Consider the following 11901-nt stretch of genomic DNA (forward strand, 5'->3'; position numbering starts at 1 on the left):
GGATACACCAGCAGCTATGAGAGGGCACACCGTTCAATGCAGTGTCTATGTCAGGCGTGCCTCGATGCATATGGACAAAATTTTGAGCATCTTCTGTAGTGGGCGCCCATTTTTAGCATGTAATTAAATAACTGAAACGCCGTTTAGTAGCCCTAGATGCCTTTGCGACTCCCGGTTCCTACACTGAAGAGCCAAAGGAACTGGTACACCTGCCTAATATCGTTCAAGGCCCACGCGAGCACGCTGAAGTGCCGCAACACGACGCGGTATGGAATCTTCTAATGTCTGAAGTAGTGCTGGAGCCAACTGACACCCATGAATCTTGCAGGGCTATCCCTCAATCCGTAAAAGTACGAGGGGTGAAGTTCTCTTGTGAACAGCACGATGCAAGGCTTCCCTGATATGCTCAATAAGGTTCATGTCTGGGGAGTTTGGTGGCTAGCGGAAGTGTTTAAACTCAGAAGAGTATTCCTGCAGCCACTCTGTAGAAATTTTGGACGTGTGGGGTATCGCCTTCTCCTGCTGGATTTGCCCCGTCGGAATGCATAATGCACATGAATGGATACAGGTGATCAGACAGGATGCTTACGTACGTGTCACCTGTCAGAGTCGTATCTAAACATATCAGGGGTCCCATATCACTCCAACTGCACACGCACCACACTATTACAGAGCCTCCACCAGCTTGAATAGTCTCCTGCTGACATGCAGGCTCCATGGAATTATGAGGCTGTCTCCATACCTGTACACGTCCATCCGCTCGATACAATTTGAAACGAGACTGGTCCGTCCGACGAGGCAACATGGTTCCAGTCCTCAAAAGTCCAATGTCGGTGTTGGTGGCCCCAGTTGAGGCATAAAGCTTTCAGTCGTGCAGTGTACAAAAGTGGGCCTTTGGCACCGAAAGCCCATATGGATTATGTTTCGTTGACTGGTTCGCACGCTAACTCTTGTCGATGGCCCAGCATTGAAATCTGCAGCAATTTGCGGAAGGTTTGCATTCCGTCACGTTGGACGATTCTCTTCAGTCGTCGTTGGTCCTGTTCTTACAGGATCCTTTTCCGGCAGCAGCGATGTCGAAGATTTGATGTTTTACCGGATTACTGATATTCACGGTACACTCGAGAAATGGTAGTACGGGAAAACCCCCCCTGAGATGCTGTGTCCCATCGCTTTTGCCCCGACTATAATATCATGTTCAAACTCACTTAAGTCTTGATAACCTGCCATTGTAACAGCAGTAACCGACACTTGTTGTCTTACATAGGCGTTGCCAACAGCAGCGACGTATTCTGCCTGTTTATATATCTCTATATTTGAATACGCATGCCTATACCAGTTTCTTTGGCGCTTCAGTATATGATTACTGATCCTTCTTATAGGCCCGATGTGCCACGTCAGTTTGTACATGTTTTCGTGAGTCGCCCTGTGCATACCCTGTGGTCCGTGTCCGGTGAGGCTACTGCGCCTCGACCGCTCGCGGCGCGCTGGTCTGTGATATCCGGCAGGCAGGACGCCAGGAGTTTGTAGCCGACCTCTGTGTTGACGTGGTCCGGCTGCTTGACAATTTCAGTCGGCTCTCGAATTTTGCGTTGCCGCGTCCACGACTCTTTCGCCAGCACGAGGGCTTCCTGGAACAAGAAATGCTGTCCACAACCACGGTGGCGTTGCGCTATCGCTGATTTATTACGCTGTGCTATTCGCACATTGCGATCATGTTACGCTATTCGTGTGCCAACTGGACTACCTGTTTCCCCTATGTAGCTCCGCACTCACAACGTGGTTTGTAACACCTCCGGTTTATTTCGACCGACCTGATCTGATCGAATAGCAGCCCAATAATTATTATTAATGTGACCGTGTACCTAATGGGGCTGACAATCAGAATTGACTGCTACGGGAGTTGTTACTTTCCAGTTCGTCCTTCTCAATACTGTAATAATGAAATGTCTGGTAACAAGAAAAACACCAACACAGTTTCACTAATTACGAACCTATATTCGTCTCAAAAACACAAAAAGGAGGAGACAGCCACTGCCTTCGTCATACATATCTAATTACGGCTAATCTCAGCACAGGCTTCTTCATTTTCCATTATCGTCACACGCTAATCCATCACTGCATCCAACACTGCAATCCAACACTGCAATCCAAAGTGATGCCGGCGCGGTAGACGCGAAACCAAAATATCGGCACTAGAATGTCACTAATCACTTTCGTAATAACAAATCTTCACCTTCCCGATATTATTCTAGTACAAAGGGGTTAAACCACGGCGATGGCAACTCCCTTTGTCGTTAAAGCCTTGCATTACAACAACTGGCCTCCACACACCTCTACCCGCAACATGGGACTGACTCAACTCCACACTCGCTCTCGCAACACGACACAATCGATTGTTCGCCCTATCGACCTGTGCCGAGTGCCAATTTATAGTAAGGGCCTACGGACCCCTTACAAGTTCATGTACTCCTGCAGCATTTAGCTTGTTGACTGCATCCTAAGTGGAACATTCCATATTATACACTCCTGGAAATTGAAATAAGAACACCGTGAATTCATTGTCCCAGGAAGGGGAAACTTTATTGACACATTCCTAGGGTCAGATACATCACATGATCACACTGACAGAACCACAGGCACATAGACACAGGCAACAGAGCATGCACAATGTCGGCACTAGTACAGTGTATATCCACCTTTCGCAGCAATGCAGGCTGCTATTCTCCCATGGAGACGATCGTAGAGATGCTGGATGTAGTCCTGCGGAACGGCTTGCCATGCCATTTCCACCTGGCGCCTCAGTTGGACCAGCGTTCGAGCTGGACGTGCAGCCCGCGTGAGACGACGCTTCATCCAGACCCAAACATGCTCAATGGGGGACAGATCCGGAGATCTTGCTGGCCAGGGTAGTTGACTTACACCTTCTAGAGCACGTTGGGTGGCACGGGATACATGCGGACGTGCATTGTCCTGTTGGAACAGCAAGTTCCCTTGCCGGTCTAGGAATGGTAGAACGATGGGTTCGATGACGGTTTGGATGTACCGTGCACTATTCAGTGTCCCCTCGACGATCACCAGTGGTGTACGGCCAGTGTAGGAGATCGCTCCCCACACCATGATGCCGGGTGTTGGCCCTGTGTGCCTCGGTCGTATGCAGTCCTGATTGTGGCGCTCACCTGCACGGCGCCAAACACGCATACGACCATCATTGGCACCAAGGCAGAAGCGACTCTCATCGCTGAAGACGACACGTCTCCATTCGTCCCTCCATTCACGCCTGTCGCGACACCACTGGAGGCGGGCTGCACGATGTTGGGGCGTGAGCGGAAGACGGCCTAACGGTGTGCGGGACCGTAGCCCAGCTTCATGGAGACGGTTGCGAATGGTCCTCGCCGATACCCCAGGAGCAACAGTGTCCCTAATTTGCTGGGAAGTGGCGGTGCGGTCCCCTACGGCACTGCGTAGGATCCTACGGTCTCGGCGTGCATCCGTGCGTCGCTGCGGTCCGGTCCCAGGTCGACGGGCACGTGCACCTTCCGCCGACCACTGGCGACAACATCGATGTACTGTGGAGACCTCACGCCCCACGTGTTGAGCAATTCGGCGGTACGTCCACCCGGCCTCCCGCATGCCCACTATACGCCCTCGCTCAAAGTCCGTCAACTGCACATACGGTTCACGTCCACGCTGTCGCGGCATGCTACCAGTGTTAAAGACTGCGATGGAGCTCCGTATGCCACGGCAAACTGGCTGACACTGACGGCGGCGGTGCACAAATGCTGCGCAGCTAGCGCCATTCGACGGCCAACACCGCGGTTCCTGGTGTGTCCGCTGTGCCGTGCGTGTGATCATTGCTTGTACAGCAGTGTCCGGAGCAAGTATGGTGGGTCTGACACACCGGTGTCAATGTGTTCTTTTTTCCATTTCCAGGAGTGTAGATCCTGTGGCTGCTGCGGAAAATCGGTTTCAAACCCTGTCCAAGTCATCTTGTACCCTCCTACATTCACTCAACGATGACACCTTCCCGTACACCACAGCATCATCGGCAAACAGCCGCACATTGCTATCTACCCTATCCAAAAGATCATTTATGTAGATAGAAAACAACAGCGGACCTACAACACTTCCTTGGGGCACTCCAGATGATACCCTCACTTCCGATGAACACTCACCATCGAGGACAACGTACTGGATTCTATTACTTAAGAAGTGTTCGAGCCACTCACATATTTGGGAACCAATCCCATATGTTTGTACCTTAGTTAGGAGTCTGCAGTGGGGCACCGAGTCAAATGCTTTCCGGAAGTCAAGGAATATGGTGTCCGTCTGATACCCTTCATTCATGGTTCGCAAGGTATCATGTGAAAAAAAGGCGAGTTGCGTTTCGCAGGAGCGATGCTTTCTAAAGCCGTGCTGATGCATGGGCAGCAGCTTCTCTGTCTCAAGGAAATTCATTATATTCGAACTGAGAATATGTTCGAGAATCCTGCAACAAACCGATGTTAAGGATATTGGTCTGTAATTTTGAGGATCCGTCCTTCTACCCTTCTTATATACAGGCGTCACCTGCGCTTTTTTCCAGTCACTCGGGAGTTTACGTTGGACAAGAGATTCGCGATAAATGCAAGCTAAGTAAGGAGCCAATGCAGTAGAGTACTCTCTGTAAAACCGGACTGGAATAGCATCTGGACCTGGCGATTTATTTATTTTCAACCCATTCAGCTGCTTCACAGCCCCAGGGATGTCTATCACTATGTCCTCCATACGGGAATCTGTACGAGACTCAAACGGCGGTATGTTTGTACGATTCTCCTGCGTAAAAGATTTCTCAAATGCTATATTTAAAATTTTAGCTTTCGTTTTGCTGTCTTCCGTTGCCAGGCCAGACTGATCAGTGAGTGACTGGATGGAAGCCTTCGACCCACTTACCGATTTTACGCAAGACCAGAATTTCCTTGGGTTTTCAGCAAGATCTTTTGCTAAGGTATGACGGTGGTTGTGGTTGTATGCTTCGCGCAACGCTGTTTTACAGCAGCACAAATCTGTTGTGGATTGGCAAGACAGCCAACCCACTAGGACAGGAAGCCGAAAGGCACGCGTTTTAGCTCACGCAGGCTGGCGTGAGGTCTGGAACAGTTAAGGGAATTGAGACTAGTAAAAAAAAAGTACGTAGCTGCTGGAATACTTAACTTTAATCCATAATTGGTGAACATCGCTCTTGACGGCACAATGTTTTACTGGTAATGGCGCCTTGCTAGGTCGTAGCGAATGACGTAGCTGAAGGCTATGCTAACTATCGTCTCGGCAAATGAGAGCGTATTTTGTCAATGAACCATCGCTAGCAAAGTCGGCTGTACAACTGGGGCGAGTGCTAGGAAGTGTCTCTAGACCTGCCGTGTGGCGGCGCTCGGTCTGCAATCACTGATAGTGGCGACACGCGGGTCCGACGTATACTAACGAACCGCGGCCGATTTAAAGGCTACCACCTAGCAAGTGTGGTGTCTGGCGGTGACACCACAAATCTCTACTAACTTTTGCCTGTCCTCATTCTCCCGATCTTTCTTGTACCGCGGGTGCAACTGCCTTTGCTTCCTGAACATTCTCCGAATTGTGCAGTTAAACCACGGTGGGTCTTTTCTGTCCGTAACCCCCTTTTTCGGCACATACTTGTCCAGTGTGTGATTTACAATGTGTTTAAAATTTGCCCATAATTCTTCCATGTCCATCGTACCGGAAGTAAATGAAGTCGATTCATTTACTATGTGGGATGCTAACAACTGCTTATCTGCTCTTTCTGGTAAGAATGCTCTCCTAGCCTTCTTGACAGACTTTTTAACTTTCGTAACCATAGTCGTAATTACAACATCATGATCACTAATCCCTGTCCAACACTGACACCGTCGATGAGGTCTGGTCTGTTCGTGGCTACCAGATCTAAAATATTTCCATTGCGCGTTGGCTGTCGATTTAGCTGCTCAAGACAGTTTTCGGATAGTGTGTTCAAAAGTAATTCACACGACGGCTTGTCTGTACCACCTGTAATGAATCCATAGACATCCCAGTCTATACTAGATAGGTTGAAGTCGCCTCCAACTAATATAGCATGATCCGGGTACTTCTGCGATACAGAATGTAGACTCCCTTTGAATGATTCTAGAACTGTCACGGTGGAACCTGGTGGCCGGTAATAACACTCCACAATTAACTTTATTTCCCCTAGCTCTGGCCGGCCGTGGTGGCCAAGCGGTTAAAGGCGCTACAGTCTGGAACCGCGTGGCCGCTACGGTCGCAGGTTCGAATCCTGCCTCGGGCATGGATGTGTGTGATGTCCTTAGGTTAGTTAGGTTTAAGTAGTTCTAAGTTCTAGGGGACTGATGACCTTAGAAGTTAAGTCCCGTAGTGCTCAGAGCCATTTGAACCAACCCTAGCTCTGTTAAATTTGTCCAGATAACTTCACAATCACACTCTACTTCGACCTCAGTAGAAACAATATTTTTGTCAACTGCAATGAAGACACCACCTCCTAGGGTGTCTAATCTGTTTTTCCGATACACGGTCCAACCCTCACTAAATATTTCAGAACTTCCTATCTCAGGGTTCAGCCAGGTCTCAGTCCCGAGGATAATTTGCGCGCCACACGCTTCCTGGAGGGCAGTAAATACAGGAACTTTATTCCGAACATTCTGAAAATTTGCTGCTAATATATTGATAGCTGAAGTGTCTTTACACTGAGCGCGTCCTGATTTCCCTGCCTGCACGTCGACTGGTGAGTGTTCATCAGGACACCTCGCACTACTGCCTAGCCTAACAAAAAACCCATGTGCACGCAAAATTTTAAACACATTGTATTCCTCACATACGACTCTGCTGGATAATTTGTTCGTGCATCATACATTGAACATTTGGTGCATGCATGATAGATGATAAATTCCACGCCTACCAAGCCATCCTGGAAGGGGTCTCAGGCTAACGAGCAAATCCCGTAATGTGGTCTTATAACATGCTCTCCACACTTCACAGTAACTAGAAGACTTCTGTCATGTTCATGTGATCCTCTGATAAGCAATAAGCGACCTAGAGTTCAGATAAGCACATAAAAAAACATGATGAATCTGCGTCTAACATTTGTTCAGAATTATACGTGTGCAAGCACTTAACCATCAGTAAAATAAGCTTGTACAGCAGTAATTCTTGCGATAATTATAGCTGGTAACTGTCCCAGACTATCGATCATATGTCGTAACAAACCACGAAAATGCTAAAGACATTACGTGTATGGTAAATAATTTTTGATTCGAAGACCACTCGTAGGTATTTATTTATAACACCATATTGATAATAGCATGGCTTATTGGACCCATGACACATCTGGAAAAACAATGTTTCTGCCATAATAGTAGAGCTATTTTGCCAGTCTTGGTTCTGTAGGAAGAAACGTGGGCAGACGAGATGATTTCAGCCCTCAGGCGAAGTAAGTCTGAATTCCACCATCAGATTACGTACTAAATAGCTATCAGTATCGCTGTATTCGTGTAATTGATTTCCACTTTTAAATTATAGGCGTACGGCGCATAGTTTTATAAACCATTATAGGTCTTGATTGTCTCTTTTTGAGTATAGTATCAAGGTATTACGTCCTGTCATTACAGAATAATCCATTCAAACTACAATCTTCCACAGCACGTACACATCCAACTAAAAATATAACACTTAACGTTTTCACATTTGAGGAGTCATAATTGTTAAAAGATGTCATGATCAACAACATCTCATATAGAGTTACTATCCCAGTAGGCAAGTTGCTGAACGGCCTTAGGATTATATACACGAAAACTTTAATAGGTAATGGTCTAAGTCTGCCAAAAGTACGTTGCACCCTTTACGTATCAGAAAGGCGTAATTTATTCCATACCTCTGCCAGCAAAACAGTGAGACACTATCGAGATGTATTGTTGGCCTGTCCATTCTCATATTTATGGTCACTGGAATGTTACATGTTCTTAACGCAAATAAAGAACTCTGGGAAGATATCGTACGCCATATTGGTTTGCTTATGACAAATGAACAGTTATCCAGCCTACATATAGATCATAGCAGAACTGTAAGCATCACTGTTTGTTGGTTCATGTAATCAGTTTCCAGGTTAAATAATTATACAAATACAGAGCGCAGGTTTAAAATCGATTATCGGACCTCAATACACGGGATGTGTGAGCAACCACACAAGTCCACAGTATTTACTTTAATTCTCCTGGAGATGCCGGTTTTGACCTCACGTCAGTTTACTTTAGGATTCGTAAAAGTGTAGGACAAACACTGGATTGCGTCATAGCATGACAATATGAACACGAACAGCAAATGCTTTATGATTGTTGAGTGTAGTAAAAGAAATGGGGTAAAGAGTATGATGGCAACATTTCCAGTCACGTGGTCTTTTAAATGTGACTGAACTCGCGGTATAAGGTATGTGCTGTGATGTGGATTCACCCCCAGAGCCATGTTGTGGGGAGCGTGGAGTACAGCAACATGCGAGGGGCATTCAATAAGAAACGCAACATCTTTTTTTTCTCGGCCAGTTTCGGTTGAAAAAATGCGGAATTTTTAGTGCGACATCGTGGAATATTCCCGTTTCAGCTCTTATCGTTTCTTGGAGTCCCTATAGTTGTCGGCGATATACGTAGCCTTCAAAACGGCATCTGTAATGGGGGTGGGTTCCAAGCAGAGAACTGTTATTGAGTTTCTTTTGGCGGAAAACCGTAGCATCGCAGATATTCATAAGCGGTTCAAGGATGTCTACGGAGACCTGGCAGTGAACAGAAGCACGGCGAGTCGTTGGGCAAGGTGTGTGCCATCACAGCAAGAATGTTGAGCAAACCTGTCAGATCTGCCGCATGCCGTCAAGCCGCACACAGCTGACTCCTACAGCGTTGGAACTGCGGGCACCGCCATTCGAGGTGATCGACGGATCACAATCAAATACCTCGCTGCCCAACTGGACGTGTTTGTCGGTAGCGCTGGCCCACTCGTCCACCAGCTGGTGTACTCCAGTGTGTGTACCCGCTGGGTTCCTCGCCGTCTAACAGAAGACCGTAAAAAGCAACGAAGGACCATCTGTGCGGAGTTGCATACAGTTTATTGCCGAACATTGTCACAGGCGATGAGATCTGAGTTCATCGCTTCGAACCGGAAACAAAACAGCGATTCGTGGAGTGGCATCTCCTGCGAAAAAAAGTTCAAACCCTCACCCTCAACTGGTAATGTCGTGGCGACGGTCTTCGGGATTGTTATGTTTGATGTCCAACCTTACGATGCAATGATCAACTCTGAAGTGTACTGTGCTACCCTCATGAAACTGAAGAAAAGACTTCAAGTGTGTTCGTCGCCACAAAAATGCAAAGCAACTTCTCGTTCTCTATCACAACGTAAGGCGTCACAGAAGTCTGCGCACCCGAGTACAGCTCTCAAAACTTCATTGTACGAGGTGCGGCTAGAAAAAAACCGGACTGATGCTGGAAAAAACATTTATTTACAATTATTTACAATTTTATGTTATCTCCTTCAATGTACTCTCCTCCTCGGTCACTACACCGCTCCATACGAATTTTCCAGTGTTCATAGCAATGCTGCAGATCATTTTCGGTAAGTCCATACATTACTTCCGTCGCTTTTTCTTTTACTGCTTCAACAGTCTCAAATCTAGTTCCTTTCAAAGCTGACTTGACTTTAGGGAAAAGAAAAAAGTCACAGGGGGCCAAATCAGGTGAATAGGGTGGATGATCTAAGATGGGAATGTTGTGTTTTGCCAAAAACGTCTTCACTGACAACGCACTGTGAGCTGGGACATTGTCTCGGTGAAGGATCCATGACTTTTTTCTCCACAAATCGTTCCGTTTTCTCCGTGCTCGCTCACGTAGGGTAGCCAGGACGCTGATGTAGTAATGCTGATTCACTGTTTGTCCCTCTGGTACCCAATCAATGTGCACAATCCCTTTGATGTCAAAAAAAAACAATCATCATTGCCTTGAATTTCGATTTTGACATTCGTGCTTTTTTTTGTCGTGGAGAACCAGGAGTTTTCCAATGCATCGATTGGCGTTTAGTTTCGGGATCGTAAGTAAAAAACCACGATTCATCGCAAGTAATAACATTTTGTAAGAAGGTGGGATCACTTTCAATGTTTTCCAGGATGTCAGAACAAATCATTCTTCGGCGTTCCTTCTGTTCAATTGTGAGACACTTTGGAACCATTTTTGAACACACTTTGTTCATGTTGAAACTTTCATGAAGAATCTGCGTAACACTTTCCTTGTCAACTCCTGTTAACTCAGACACTGGCTCCGATTGTTAAACGGCGATCTTGTCGAACAAGTTTACCGATTTTTTCAATGTTTGCATCAGTTTTTGCTGACAATGGTCTGCCAGTGCGAGTGTCATCACTGGTGTCTTCGCGGCCATCTTTAAATCGTTTAAACCACTCAAACATTTGTGTTCGCGATAAACAATCATCGCCGTACACTTGTTGTAACATTACAAACGTTTCACTTGCAGATTTTCCTAGTTTGAAACAAAATTTGATGTCAACACGCTGCTCTTTCTGTACACTCAACATTTTCCGACGCACAGACAAAACGTCAACTACTTACAACAGACGCCACAGGCAGACTGAGTGCAGGAGGCAGATGAAACTCGAGCAGTAGGCGGAGCGAGAGTCACGTGACAGGCCACGCGACTTTCAGCCTTATTGCATTCGTTTTATTGTTTCACCAGTACTAGTCCGGTTTTTTTCTAGCCACACCTCGTAATGTTCTTACTTATCCCCCCTACAGCGAGGATCTCTCACTTTATGACTTCCACCGTGTGGTCCAGAGAAGGATTCGCCCTGTGACAAGTACTACATGGATGACGGGGAGATTACAGGTGCAGCAAAACGTTGTCTCCGACGTCGACCAGTAGGGTGGTACTATGCGGGCATACGGGTCCTCCCAATACAGATTCGCCGCAAGCCGCAGCGGCTGCTTGCGTCTGTTGGCGCACTCAACTGCTCTCTGGTCACACTGGAAGCAGCGGCGTGAGGCGGTTTTCGTCTTGCAGCTCGTAGTGCATGCATCATGGACACAGAAAGACTTATAGAGGACGTGAGACAATACAACTTTTGGTATGATACACGCGATCCTGATTTGGAGGTAGAATACTTTTGCCCTTGATATACTCTTGATAGAAAACTGAATTCTCAGACATAGTGTTGTCACTGTGACGTCCATAATTTCCAGTATGAACTATTGTAAACTCGTAGTATGGATCAACGATCGCCAGGAGAACCAGCGAAAACGATTGTTTGTAACAGAAGAACTGGGATCCACTATCCTTCGGGCATTTTAACCTGATATGCTTTCCGTCTATTTATTTATTTATTTACACGTCAAGTTCCGTAGGACCAAATTGAGGAGCAAATCTCCAAGGTCATGGAACGTGTCAGTATATGAACTTACAACATAAAAGTAATAACAGATAAAAATAAATGTTCATGAACCTGAAAGAAAATCAGTCCATAAGTTTAAGCAACGCTATCAGCAATACAATGAGAATCAGCTTAATTTTTCAAGGAACTCCTCGACAGAATAGAAGGAGTGACCCATGAGGAAACTCTTCAGTTTCGATTTGAAAGCGCGTGGATTACTGCTAAGATTTTTGAATTCGAGTGGCAGCTTATTGAGAATTGATGCAGCAGTATACTGTACACCTTTTTGCACAAGAGTTAAGGAAGTCCGATCCAAATGGAGGTTTGATTTCTGCCGAGTATTAACTGAGTGAAAGCTGCTTATTGTTCGAAATAAACTAATATTGGTAACAAGAAACGACAATAAGAAATATACATATTCAGAGGCCAATGTCAAAATA

This window comes from Schistocerca cancellata, chromosome 7 (assembly GCF_023864275.1).
Source record: "Schistocerca cancellata isolate TAMUIC-IGC-003103 chromosome 7, iqSchCanc2.1, whole genome shotgun sequence".
Lineage (NCBI taxonomy): Eukaryota > Metazoa > Arthropoda > Insecta > Orthoptera > Acrididae > Schistocerca > Schistocerca cancellata.